This window comes from Pristiophorus japonicus, chromosome 4, assembly GCF_044704955.1.
Source record: "Pristiophorus japonicus isolate sPriJap1 chromosome 4, sPriJap1.hap1, whole genome shotgun sequence".
Taxonomy (NCBI): domain Eukaryota; kingdom Metazoa; phylum Chordata; class Chondrichthyes; family Pristiophoridae; genus Pristiophorus; species Pristiophorus japonicus.
The window spans coordinates 64377299-64391961 of NC_091980.1; positions in this window are offsets into that span (position 1 = coordinate 64377299).

A 14663-nucleotide genomic window follows, 5' to 3' on the forward strand; every position below is an offset into this window, starting at 1 on the left:
GAACTGGAGCTGTGGGTGGATTCACTCTGGAGCATGCACGATGCTGAGAATGATGTGAATAGCACATTTAGTGAGTTAGTCTTACCGCAGGTAAAGGATCCACAGACAGATAGGGAATGGAAGACCAACAGGAAGAGTAGTGCAAGGAAGGTAGTGCAGGGATCCACTGCGGTCATCCCCCTGCAAAACAGATACACTGCTTTGAGTACTGTTGGGGGGGATGACTCATTGGGGGGAGCAGCAGCAGCCACGTTCATAGCACCATGGGTGGCTCTGCTGCACAGGAGGGCAGGAAAAAGAGTGGGAGAGCGCTAGTGATAGGAGATTCAATTGTTAGGGGAATAGATAGGCGTTTCTGCGGCCGCAACCGAGACTCCAGGATGGTATGTTGCCTCCCTGGTGCAAGGGTCAAGGATGTCTCGGAGCGGGTGCAGGACATTCTGAAAAGGGAGGGTGAACAGCCATTTGTCGTGGTGCATATAGGTACCAATGATATAGGTAAAAAAACGGGTTGAGGTCCTACGAGACGAGTTTCGGGAGCTAGGAGTTAAATTCAAAAGTAGGACCTCAAAAGTAGTAATCTCAGGATTGCTACCAATGCCATGTGCTAGTCAGAGTAGGAATCACAGGATAGCTCAGATGAATACGTGGCTTGAGCAGTGGAGCAGCAGGGAGGGATTCAAATTCCTGGGGCATTGGAACTGGTTCTGGGGGAGGTGGGACCAGTACAAACCGGATGGTCTGGGCAGGACCGGAACCAATGTCCTCAGGGGAGTGTTTGCTAGTGCTGTTGGGGAGGAGTTCAACTAATGTGGCAGGGGGATGGGAACCAATGCAGGGAGACAGAGGGAAACAAAATGGAGACAGAAGCAAACGATAGAAAGGAGAATAGTATATGTGGAGGGCAGAGAAACCCAAGGCAAAAAACAAAAAGGGCCACATTACAGCAAAATTCTAAAGGGGCAAAGTGTGTTAAAAAGACAAGCCTGAAGGCTCTGTACCTCAATGCGACGAGTATTCAGAATAAGATGGACGAATTAACTTTGCAGATATCAGGTAATGGGTATGATGTAATTGGCATCAAGGAGACATGGCTCCAGGGTGACCAAGGCTGGGAACTCAACATCCAAGGATATTCAGCATTTAGGAAGGATACTCAGAAAGGAAAAGGAGGCTGGGTGGCATTGCTGGTTAAAGAGGAAATTAATGCAATAGTAAGGAGGGACATTAGCCTGGGTGATGTGGAATCGGTATGGGTGGAGCTGCAGAATTCCAAAGGGCAGAAAATGCTAGTGGGAGTTGTGTACAGACCACCAAACAGTAGTAGTGAGGTTGGGGACAGCATCAAACAAGAAAAAATGGATGTGTGCAATAAAGGTACAGCAGATATCACGGGCGACTTTAAACTACATATTGATTGGGCTAACCAAACTGGTAGCAATGCGGTGGAGGAGGATTTCCTGGAGTGTTTTACGATGGTTTTCTAGACCAATATGTCGAGGAACCAACTAGAGAGCTGGCCATCCTAGACTGGGTGATGTGTAATGAGAAGGGACTAATTCGCAATCTTGTTGTGCGAGGCCCCTTGGGGAAGAGTGACCATAATATGGTAGAATTCTTTATTAAGATGGAGAGTGACACAGTTAATTCGGAAACTAGGGTCCTGAACTTTAGGAAAGGTAACTTTGACAGTATGAGGTGTGAATTGGCTAGAATAGACTGGCAAAGGATACTTAAAGGGTTGACGGTGGATAAGCAATGGCAAACATTTAAAGATCACATGGATGAACTTCAGCAATTGTATATCCCTGCCTGGAGTAAAAATAAAACGGGGAAGGCGGCTCAACCATGGCTAACAAGGGAAATTAAGGATAGTGTTGAAGCCAAGGAAGAGGCATATAACTTGGCTAGAAAAAGCAACAAACCTGAGGACTGGGAGAAATTTAGAACTCAACAGAGGAAGACTAAGGGTTTAATTAAGAGGGGGAAAATAAAGTACAAGAGGAAGCTTGCAGGGAACATAAAAACTGACTGCAAGAGCTTCTATAAATATGTGAAGAGAAAGATTAGTGAAGACAAACGTAGGTCCCTTGCAGTATGATTCATTTATAATGGGGAACAAAGAAATGGCAGACCAATTGAACAAATTCTTCGGTTCTGTCTTCACGAAGGATGACACAAATAACCTTCCGAATGTACTAGGGGACAGTAGGTCTAGTGAGAAGAAGGAACTGAAGGATATCCTTATTAGGCGGGAAATTGTATTAGGGAAATTGATGGTATTGAAGGCCGATAAATCCCCGGGGCCTGATAGTCTACATCCCAGAGTACTTAAGGAAGTGGCCCTAGAAATAGTGGATGCATTGGTGATCATTTTCCAACAGTCTATCGACTCTGGATCAGTTGCTCTGGACTGGAGTTAAGCTAATGTAACACCACTTTTTAAAAAAGGAGGGAGATAGAAAACGGGTAATTATAGATCGGTTAGCCTGACATCAAAATATTGGAATCAATCATTAAGGGTGAAATAGCAACGCATTTGGAAAGCAGTGACAGGATTGGACCAAGTCAGCATGGATTTATGAAAGGGAAATCATGCTTGACAAATCATCTGGAATTTTTTGAGGATGTAACTAGCAATGTGGACAAGGGAGAACCAGTGGATGTGGTGTATTTGGACTTTCAGAAGGTTTTTGACAAGGTCCCGCACAAGAGATTGGTGTGCAAAATCAAAGCGAATGGTATTGGGGGTAATGTACTGACGTGGATAGAAAACTGGTTGGCAGACAGGAAGCAGAGAATCGGGATAAACGGGTCCTTTTCAGAATGGCAGGCAGTGACTAGTGGAGTGCCGCAGGGCTCAGTGCTGAGACCTCAGCTCTTTACAATATACATTAATGATCTAGATGAAGGAATTGAGTGTAATATCTCCAAGTTTGTGGATGACACTAAACTGGGTGGCAGTGTGAGCTGTGAGGAGGACGCAAAGAGGCTGCAGGGTGACTTGGACAGGTTAGGAGAGTGGGCAAATGCATGGGAGATGCAGTTTAATGTGGATAAATGTGAGGTTATCCATTTTAGGGTCAAAAACACGAAGGCAGAATATTATCTGGATGGCGGCAGATTAGGAAAAGGGGAGGTGCAACGAGACCTGGGTGTCATGGTTCATCAGTCACTGAAAGTGGGCATGCAGGTACAGCAGGTGGTGAAGAAGGCAAATGGTATGTTGGCCTTCACAGCTAGGGGATTTGAGTATAGGAGCAGGGAGGTCTTACTGCAGTTGTACAGGGCCTTAGTGAGGCCTCACCTGGAATATTGTGTTCAGTTTTGGTCTCCTAATCTGAGGAAGGACGTTCTTGCTATTGAGGGAGTGCAGCGAAGGTTCACCAAACTGATTCCAGGGATGGCTGGGCTGTCATATGAGGAGAGACTGGATCAACTGGGCCTTTATTCACTGGAGTTTAGAAGGATGAGAGGGGATCTCATAGAAACGTATAAGATTCTGACGGGACTGGACAGGTTAGATGCGGGAAGAATGTTCCCGATGATGGGGAAGTCCAGAACCAGGGGACATAGTCTTAGGATAAGGGGTAGGCCATTTAGGACTGAGATGAGGAGAAACATCTTCAGTCAGAGAGTTGTTAACCTATGGAATTCCCTGCCGCAGAGAGTTGTTGATGCCAGTTCATTGGATATATTCAAGAGGGAGTTAGATATGGCCCTTATGGCTAAGGGGATCAAGGGGTATGGAGAGAAAGCAGGAAAGGGGTACTGAGGGAATGATCAGCCATGATCTTATTGAATGGCGGTGCAGGCTCGAAGGGCCGAATGGCCTACTCCTGCACCTATTTTCTATGATTCTATGTTTCTATCACACCATGGCAGGCAGTCGGATTCTGCACCATTATCATTGGGACTGCTGAAAAGAAGTTAGGACAATATTGCATTACTTTCTTGCTGATGATGATGTTTAAATTGGATGTCATAAAAGCGACTAAAATGTGTCTAAACTGATGGAGGCTTTTTTGTTGGACCTTGCTGAAAGTCATTCATTGAGAAGGTCAATGGTGAAGGGAAAATTATTATGAGTAACTGACAAGTGTTCAGTATCTCACATTTTGTACATCCAAGCTGATTCATTAATTGTCTCGCACAATGTACTGCAATGTAACTAATGACCATGTCATCTCAGGGGTGGCAATCCTCCATGTTTGGCCTCACAAAAAGAGAGTTGAAGAGGGTTGTACATTCCTGTCTGGCATAAAAATAAAAAGGGAAGGTGGCTCAACCGTGGCTATCAAGGGAAATCAGGGATAGCATTAAAGCCAAGGAAGTGGCATACAAATTGGCCAGAAATAGCAGCAAACCCGGGACTGGGAGAAATTTAGAACTCAGCAGAGGAGGACAAAGGGTTTGATTAGGGCAGGGAAAATGGAGTATGAGAAGAAGCTTGCAGGGAACATTAAGACGGATTGCAAAAGTTTCTATAGATATGTAAAGAGAAAAAGGTTAGTAAAGACAAACGTAGGTCCCCTGCAGTCAGAATCAGGGGAAGTCATAACGGGGAACAAAGAAATGGCGGACCAATTGAACAAGTACTTTGGTTCGGTATTCACGAAGGAGGACACGAACAACCTTCCGGTTATAAAAGGGGTCGGGGGGTCTAGTAAGGAGGAGGAACTGAGGGAAATCCTTATTAGCCGGGAAATTGTGTTGGGGAAATTGATGGGATTGAAGGCCGATAAATCCCCAGGGCCTGATGGACTGCATCCCAGAGTACTTAAGGAGGTGGCCTTGGAAATAGTGGATGCGTTGACAGTCATTTTCCAACATTCCATTGACTCTGGATCAGTTCCTATGGAGTGGAGGGTAGCCAATGTTACCCCACTTTTTAAAAAAGGAGGGAGAGAGAAAACGGAATTATAGACCGGTCAGCCTGACATCGGTAGTGGGTAAAATGATGGAATCAATTATTAAGGATGTCATAGCAGTGCATTTGGAAAGAGGTGACATGATAGGTCCAAGTCAGCATGGATTTGTGAAAGGGAAATCATGCTTGACAAATCTTCTGGAATTTTTTGAGGATGTTTCCAGTAGAGTGGATAAGGGAGAACCAGTTGATGTGGTATATTTGGATTTTCAGAAGGCGTTCGACAAGGTCCCACACAAGAGATTGATGTGCAAAGTTAGAGCACATGGGATTGGGGGTAGTGTACTGACATGGATTGAGAACTGGTTGTCAGACAGGAAGCAAAGAGTAGGAGTAAATGGATACTTTTCAGAATGGCAGGCAGTGACTAGTGGGGTACCGCAAGGTTCTGTGCTGGGGCCCCAGCTGTTTACACTGTACATTAATGATTTAGATGAGGAGATTAAGTGTAGTACCTCCAAATTTGCGGATGACACTAAGTTGGGTGGCAGTGTGAGCTGCGAGGAGGATGCTGTGAGGCTGCAGAGCGACTTGGATAGGTTAGGTGAGTGGGCAAATGCATGGCAGATGAAGTATAATGTGGATAAATGTGAGGTTATCCACTTTGGTGGTAAAAACAGAGAGACAGACTATTATCTGAATGGTGACAGATTAGGAAAAGGGGAGGTGCAAAGAGACCTGGGTGTCATGGTACATCAGTCATTGAAGGTTGGCATGCAGGTGCAGCAGGCGGTTAAGAAAGCAAATGGCATGTTGGCCTTCATAGCAAGGGGATTTGAGTACAGGGGCAGGGAGGTGTTGCTACAGTTGTACAGGGCATTGGTGAGGCCACACCTGGAGTATTGTGTACAGTTTTGGTCTCCTAACCTGAGGAAGGACATTCTTGCTATTGAGGGAGTGCAGCGAAGGTTCACCAGACTGATTCCCGGGATGGCGGGACTGACCTATCAAGAAAGACTGGATCAACTGGGCTTGTATTCACTGGAGTTCAGAAGAATGAGAGGGGACCTCATAGAAACATTTAAAATTCTGACGGGGTTAGACAGGTTAGATGCAGGAAGAATGTTCCCAATGTTGGGGAAGTCCAGAACCAGAGGTCACAGTCTAAGGATAAGGGGTAAGCCATTTAGGACCGAGATGCGGAGGAACTTCTTCACCCAGAGAGTGGTGAACCTGTGGAATTCTCTACCACAGAAAGTAGTTGAGGCCAATTCACTAAATATATTCTAAAAGGAGTTAGATGAGGTCCTTACTACTAGGGGGATCAATGGGTATGGCGAGAAAGCAGGAATGGGGTACTGAAGTTGAATGTTCAGCCATGAACTCATTGAATGGCGGTGCAGGCTAGAAGGGCCGAATGGCCTACTCCTGCACCTATTTTCTATGTTTCTATGTTTCTAAGTGCAAGCCTTAAGATCTGCCCTGCAACTTGGTAAATGAGAGTAATTGAAAGGCAGCCTTCCTGTATTCATTGTCGTCTTGTGATGGCCTGATGACAGGACCCATTGTACACTGCAGTCAGATGTGGATGGGAAGATATTCCTGATGAAGCAGATGACCTGAGGGACAGATGTGTGTTTTGCACAACACACCACACATGACGTTAAAATGACACAAACAGAAGGTCCACAATGTGAGTGTATTTACAAGTGCACAATGACAAACATTACATAATATTATCACATATACATACATTTATACGAGGAAGCAACACCCACCCCTCTACCCTGCACCACCACCGATGGTGAATGTGAGATGTGAGCTGTTCCATCTCACATTATGCCAGCAAGGAGATCCATCTGTACATGTCCACACCAATAATGGGTGACAAAGTGTGCATTCAACCGCGAGTGCCTTACCATTACATGTACTTTCATACCATGACCATCGCTGACACCAGAAATGAGTGTAGCCTTACCCTGCGGTAGCACTGGATCTGCAGAAACGTTTGTGGTTGGAATGCGGCAATGACCCACCAATGCCAACACACGCTGCACCAGCCTTGAGAATTGGACCACATCTTCTGGGCCCCCTCCGGTCGCACTCAGGCTTGCTTGTTTGGCTGCTTGTTTTCTCTGCACAAAGGAACATTGCAGCCTTTACCCCCTTTGCTCATACCTCCCACACACACTCCCACACACAACCTTTTTGGCCTTGGACAGGAGGGGGGCGAATAAATTTGTGCTCACTTTAGCTGCCGCCACCAAATCATTCCAACAATTGCCCCATCCCGCTTCACGTTGCCCATTGCACTGACCATCTGACTTATGTCCATGCAAAGATGTCGGTATTGGGCTGGTGGAGGCTTGCCACGCCCATCCCGGGTGAGTTTGCTGTTTTGCTGTACCTGCGCTCCACCTCTGTCGCTCGCTCCTCCAACTCCTGCTCATTGAGTCACGGAGCTCTGGGCCTGGTTTTGCTAGTCTTCATTGACGCTTTCTGCCCGCTGATCCTCTATGATGAGAGGAATGACTGCTCAAGAGTCTGGGTATAAATTTGTCACACTGCCCCCTCTGCAACGCAGACTGGCCCCTTTCCAATGCCACCTCTGCTCTCTAACCTCCGACTCTCTCCTCTCTCTCCTCTCTCTTCTCTCTCATCTCTTCTCTCTCCTCTCTTCTTTCTCTCCTCTCTTCTCTCTCTCGTCTCTCATCTCTTTGTCTCCTCTCTCCTCTCTCCTCTCTCCTCTCTCCTCGCTCCTCGCTCCTCGCTCCTCTCTTTCCTCTCTCTCCTTTCTCCTCTCCCGTCGCAGGTGCAATTAAGTGCTCTCCTTTTATGGCCATGAGCACTTCCTCAATTAGCTTGCAAGGGCCACAAAAAGACTACAGGTCCCATCATCAAAACTACAAAAAAAAACACCGAAATCCCACGCATGCGCAGTGGAAGCCCTCCGAAAATACCCGAGTGGAGAGGCCTCCACCTGACGCACTCTAAAGATCTTTGCCACCGAGTCCCGCTCCCGCTCGCTTCCGCCCGCCGACTGACGCCGACTGCCACTCCCGCTGCATCCCACACAACAGTGACGAAATTGGCTCCCGATGGGAACCGGCAGCAGCAGGTGCCAAAAACGGACCTCCCGCCCGGTGGCTACCGAGAAATGGGCGGCCACCAAAGTCAGCCCCAATGTCTCCAACACGGGTTTCCCGGGGCTCAGGAAACTCACCAGTGTAAAGGAGGCAAGTTTCAGGTGCAATTCATGGGGCTCTATCAATTTCAGATTGCCCAAACTCAATAAAGGCTTAGGGTTGACTTTCGGTTTTACTGATTTCAGGGCTCTAATGGTGGCAGGGTGGTCCTGATGCCGCCTGGAAAAAGCTTGTGCACTCGTCTGCAAATTTTGGCCAAAAATGATGATCCATGATCAGGGGTGCTAAATCAGGTGTTATACCACAAACGCTGTGCGCCCGAGCTAAAAATCACGCGTTAAAAAAGGTCGCCATTTTGCACATGAGCAGACGTGTTTCAGTTTTTACGAGCGCAGTTGGTAGTTTAGGTTGCGGCGCATTCCTGCGTGCAAGCGCAGGTGACCCGACCCACCTCTGAGACTTTGGCAGAGATGGCAATCCAGGAGGGCAGGCAGCATGCCAGGAGGTTCTCCTCAGAGGAAGCTGAGGCCTTGGTGCAGCCTTTGAAAGGAAATGGTCTGCACTCCATCTGGTTGGGGGAGGGAGGCCCTTGGCCAGCATTTTCAAATGGATCTGGCATGAAATCGCACAGGAGGTGTCTGCAGCAGATACGCTGGCCAGAACTGGCACACAATGCGACAAGAAGTTCAATGACCTGACGAGAGTCGTCCGGGTGAGTACCCTTCACATTTATGCAGGCCTGCCATCCTCCCAAGATAAATGGAACACAGTGTGAATTATTTGATGGATCTGCCCCTTCTCAATGTGTTGAGGGCCATGGTGTGGGTTGCAGAATGCAGCAGAAAGTTGAAGGTTCATTTCTCCAGCCATTGCCTCTGCATTCAGGATGCACATACCCTGTTGTACCCTAATCATTATCAAGCCTCCTTGCACTCCACTCTCACTGCTGATATGCGTTTCATAAACATTACCCTTCTGCTAGCTTGATGCCACCTGGCAATAGCATGCAGCATGATAGGCTAGTGAACTAGTATTGCCCCCATTTAATCCTCTCACTGCCACTTTCAACTCAGAGCTTCATGCAGCGTGTCTCCATTTAAATACAGCACTAATACTACCTGCTGCACCCTGGGAACACCTGGGGCGGGCGTTTAATGAGGCATCAGGGCCGAATTTACATTCGGGGTGATAGCGCAGCATTGCATGACAATTGATGTCCCGATCTCAGTGAAACTAGAGGGTGGTGCTAATGTGTCTCTACTTATCTGTAGAATAACTCCACGAGGCCTAGTGCTGTGCTTGAACTGCTGTGACCTTAGTCTCTTTATTCAAACTGCAAAGTGAGGCAGCAATGTGGTAAAGAAAGGAAAGATAGATTACGAAAGGAAAGATAGATTACGAAAGTAAACTTGCGCAATACATAAAAACAGATAGTAAAAGCTTTTACAGATATATAAAACGGAAAAGAGTGACTAAAGTTGGTCCCTTAGAAGATGAGAAGAGGGATTTAATAATGGGAAATGTGGAAATGGCTGAGACCTTAAACAATTATTTTGCTTCGGTCTTCACAGTGGAAGAAAACCATGCCAAAAATTGCTGGTCACAGGAATGTGGGAAGGGAGGACCTGGAGACAATCACTATCACTAGGGGGCTAGTGCTGGACAGGCTAATGGGACTCAAGGTAGACAAGTCCCCTGGTCCTGATGAAATGCATCCCAGGGTATTAAAAGAGATGGCGGAAGTTATAGCAGATGCATTCGTTATAATCTACCAAAATTCTCTGGACTCTGGGGAGGTACCAGCGGATTGGAAAGCAGCTAATTTAACGCCTCTGTTTAAAAAAGGGGTCAGACAAAAGGCAGGTAACTATAGGCCAGTTAGTTTAACATCTGTAGTAGGGAAAATGCTTGAAACTATCATTAAGGAAGAAATAGCGAGACATCAAGATAGGAATAGTGCAATCAAGCAGATGCAACATGGATTCATGAAGGGGAAATCATGTTTAACTAATTTACTGGAATTCTTTGAGGATATAACGAGCATGGTGGATAGAGGTGTACCAATGGATGTGGTGTATTTAGAGTTCCAAAAGGCATTCGATAAGGTGCCACACAAAAGGTTACTGCAGAAGATAAAGGTACGCGGAGTCAGTGGAAATGTATTAGCATGGATCGAGAATTGGCTGGCTAACAGAAAGCAGAGAGTCGGGATAAATGGGTCCTTTTCGGGTTGGAAATCGGTGATTAGTGGTGTGCCACAGGGATCGGTGCTGGGACCACAACTGTTTACAATATACATAGATGACCTGGAAGAGGGGACAGAGTGTAGTGTAACAAAATTTGCAGAGAACACAAAGATTAGTGGGAAAGTGGGTTGTGTAGAGGACACAGAAAGGCTGCAAAGAGATTTAGATAGGTTAAGCGAATGGGCTAAGGTTTGGCAGATGGAGTACAATGTCGGAAAGTGTGAGGTCATCCACCTTGGGAAAAAAAAACAGTAAAAGGGAATATTATTTGAATGGGGAGAAATTACAACATGCTGCGGTGCAGAGGGACCTGGGGGTCCTTGTGCATGAAACTCTTTTTGGAGTTCACCTGCAAAAACATAAAACATTAAACGGTGCCACCCGACCTGGGTGACACACCAGACATTTACAAGGCCCTTTTTTCCTTTTTTTGGTTTTTTTTTTGTGTTTTTCATTTTTTTGGGGGTTTTTTTTGGGCGCTAAAATCAGATTTTTCCAGTGCCCCCTATAAAAGGGAAGGGGACACTAAAAGCACCGGCAATTAAAACAAATTAAACTTTAAAACGTAAAATCAAATTAAAATTTGGTTGCCGGGCGTGATGATGCACTCCAGTCCCTCCGGTGCCCACCTCTCGCGGAAGGCCGCGAGCGTACCGGTGGACACCACGTGCTCCATCTCCAAGGACACCCTGGACCGGATGTAAGAGCGGAAGAGAGGCAGGCAGTCAGGTTGAATGACCCCCTCGACCGCCCGCTGCCTGGACCGGCTGATGGCACCCTTGGCCGTGCCCAGGAGCAGTCCTACGAGGAGGCCTTCGGACCTACCCGCTCCCCTCCACACAGGGTGCCCAAAGATCAGGAAAGTGGGACTGAAGTGCAGCCAGAATTTCAGGAGCAGCCCCTTCAAATAATAAAACAGGGGCTGCAACCTTGTGCATTCCATAAAAACATGGAACACGGACTCCTCCAGACCGCAGAAATTGCAGGCGGCCTGGGAGTCCGTGAACCGGCTTAAAAATTTATTGCACGGCACTGCTCCGTGCACCACCCTCCAGGCCAAGTCCCCGATGAATAGTGGGAGGACCCCTGCGTAGAGTGCCCTCCATCGGGGACCCCCGCCTCCTCTGGACGGCAAGATGGTACGCCATGGCGTGTCCGGACGGCCGGCGAGGATGGCAAAGTTGAGGGTGTGCAGGAGCAGCCCGTACAGGAAACCCCTCCGCGCGGAACTGAAAGGCACGGAGTGGATTTCCCCGAGGCGGCTCAAGTTGTGAGGCGCCGGCCCCCGAGGGAGGTTCCGGAGTTTGGCGCCGATGAGGAATTCCGTCCGGACGGGGGTCAGTTCGGACGGGATCTCCCCACGTGCTTGAGCCTCCTCGATACACCTAACGGAGTCAGGGCCCAGAGCTGTTTTTAGCGACTCGATGGCATCGGCCGCGTGGCGGACGTTGGCAGAATTTAGGCGCCGCGCCAGCGTGTCTGGCGCCATCCAGCCCGCTCCTCCGCCATCGAGCAGGTCCCTGACCCTGGTCACCTCACCAGCCACAGCCCTCTCTTCCGACCGCCACATAAAACCTCGGCCGTGGAGGTACGGATTCCCGAGCAGCGGTTCCTGCAGGACGGCCGCCACTCCAGCCGGCGGAGAGCTGCGCTTGGTGGAGACTTTGTTCCAGACCCTGATGAGTTCCCTGTAAAGGACAGGCAGCTCCCGGAGGGCGGTCCTGGCACCCCCCAAGTTCACAAACAGGAGCTGCGTGTCATAATTGAGGTCGAGCTGCTGGCGGAAGAAATACCTCGCCAGAGCACACCACCTAGGAGGGGGCTCGACGTAAAGGTATCTCTGCAGGGTCTGAAGACGGAAAGTCGCGAGCTGGGCGCTGACGCACACCAACGACTGACCGCCCTCCTCAAGCGGGAGACTCAGGACCGCGGCAGAGACCCAGTGCTTCCTGTTGTTCCAGAAGAAGTCCACCAGCTTCTTCTGTATCTTGGCGACAAACGCAGGGGGAGGGGTCAAAGTGACCAGCCGGTACCACAACATTGCGGCCACCAGCTGGTTTATGACTAGCGCTCGACCCCTGTAGGACAGCACTCGGAGCAGTCCTGTCCAGCGCCCGAGGCGAGCGGCGACCTTGGCCTCCAGCTCCTGCCAGTTCGCCGGCCAGGCTCCCTCGTCGGGGCTAAGGTAGAGTCCCAGATAGAGGAGATGGGTCGTGCTCCAGGCAAAAGGCCTGAGCTCCCCCGGCAGGGAGTCCACCCGCCACTGACCCACCAGGAGTCCGGAACATTTCTCCCAGTTGATCCTGGCGGAGGACGCGGCCGAGTAAATCTCCTGGCACTCACGCATCCTCCGCAGGTCAGCGGGATCCTCTACCGCGAGGAGCACGTCATCGGCGTAAGCCGAGAGGACGACCTCCACGCCCGGCCCTTGCAGAGCCAGTCCCGTCAACCTCGTCCGCAAGAGGCGCAGGAAAGGCTCCACGCAAACGGCATATAACTGGCCGGACATGGGGCATCCCTGGCGCACCCCTCTCCTAAAGCGAAGGGGCGCCGTCAAGGACCCGTTAACCTTAATCAGACACTCCGCGGCGGCGTACAAAAGTCGGATCCGGGCGACGAAATGCGTCCCGAACCCGAAAGCGCGCAGAGTTCCGAGCAGATAGTCGTGATCCACCCTGTCGAACGCCTTCTCTTGGTCGAGGGATAGGAAGGCGACCGACAGACCAGCCTCCTGGGAACAATGGATGAGGTCCCGGACCAGATGGATGTTATCGTGGATTGTCCGGCCCGGGACCGTGTAGGACTGGTCGGGGTGGATCATGTGGTCCAGCACGGCACCAAGGCGAGCAGACATCGCCCTGGCGAAGATTTTGTAGTCCGTGCTGAGGAGGGAGACCGGGCGCCAGTTCTTAAGGAGGCGGAGATCGCCCTTCTTAGGCAGCAGGACGATGACTGCCCTGCGCCAAGAGAGGGGCATCTCCCCGGTCGCCAGACTTTCCCCCAGGACCCGCGCGTAGTCGCCCCCCAGGACGTCCCAGAACGCCCTGTGGAACTCCACGGTCAGCCCGTCCAGCCCCGGGGATTTTCCCCTCGAGAGCCGGTCGAGGGCACCGGTCAGCTCCGCCAGGCTTAGCGGAGCTTCCAGATTTTCGGCGCCCTCCGGGCTGACCTTCGGCAGGTCCTCCCACAAAACTCTACGCACTTCCTCGCTGGACGGATCCGGAGAGAACAGAGCCCCGTAATATTCACGGAACCTGTTGTTGACGCCCTCCGGATCCGAGACGAGAGAGCCGTCGTCGGCCAGCAGCGTCAAGAGCTGCTTACGGACACTCTGCCTTTTTTCCAGCGAGTAGAAGAAGGGGGAGCCGCGGTCCAGATCCCGCAGGAACCGGATCCGCGACCTCACGAACGCGCTTCGGGACCCGACGAGCTGCAGGTCCTTCAGCGCGGCCTTCTTCGCTTCGTACACCGTCCGCAGGGCCGGGTCCTGGACGACTTGACCGAGACGGGCTTCCAGGTCGAGCACCTCTTTTTCTAGGCGCCCGACTCTGGCCGCCCGCCTCTTGGTCGACCCCCTCGCGTACTCTTGACAGAAGATGCGGACGTGAGCCTTGCCCACGTCCCACCATAGCCTCAAGGAGGGGAAGCCCCCCTGCTTCCTTGTCCAGTCGGACCAGAATCGACGGAACGAGTCCTGGAACCGCACGTCCTCCAGCAGCCGGTTGTTAAAGTGCCAGTACGCGGACCCCGTCCTCGCGCGGAGCGAAGCGAGCTCCGCCCACACCAGGTGGTGGTCCGAACACGGCACCGGCCGCATGGAGGCCGCCGGGACGCAGGAAACGTACGCCCGAGACACGTAAAGGCGGTCGACTCTAGACCATCCAACTCCAGGCCTCACCCAAGTAAAGGCGCTGGAGTCGGGGTGGAGATTTCGCCAGACGTCCACCAAGTCGAAGGACCCGACCAGGTCCCTCAACTTCTCCATCGCCGTCATGCACTGCGGGGCACCGGAGCGGTCCCGCGCCTCGAGGGTGCAGTTAAAATCCCCCCCGAGGACAATGCAGTCGCCGACGTCGACGGAGCCAAGAAGAGCGGACACCTCTTCAAAGAAGCGCGTCTGCTGCGGGCCGGGCTGAGGGGCGTACACGTTCACGAGATGGAGCGGCACGCCCCCCAGGCGAACCGTTACGTGCAGCAAGCGGCCTGGCACGGGCTCCTCGACCCCCAAGATCTCCGGCTGAAAATGCGGGCCCAGCAAGATGGCCACCCCACTAGAAATGGCGGTGAGGTGGCTCATGCGGACCTCTCCTTGCCATTCCAGGAGCCACGTGGCTTCGTCTCCCGGAACGGTGTGGGTTTCTTGCAGGAAGCACACTGCATATTTCCCCTCACGCAGGAGCG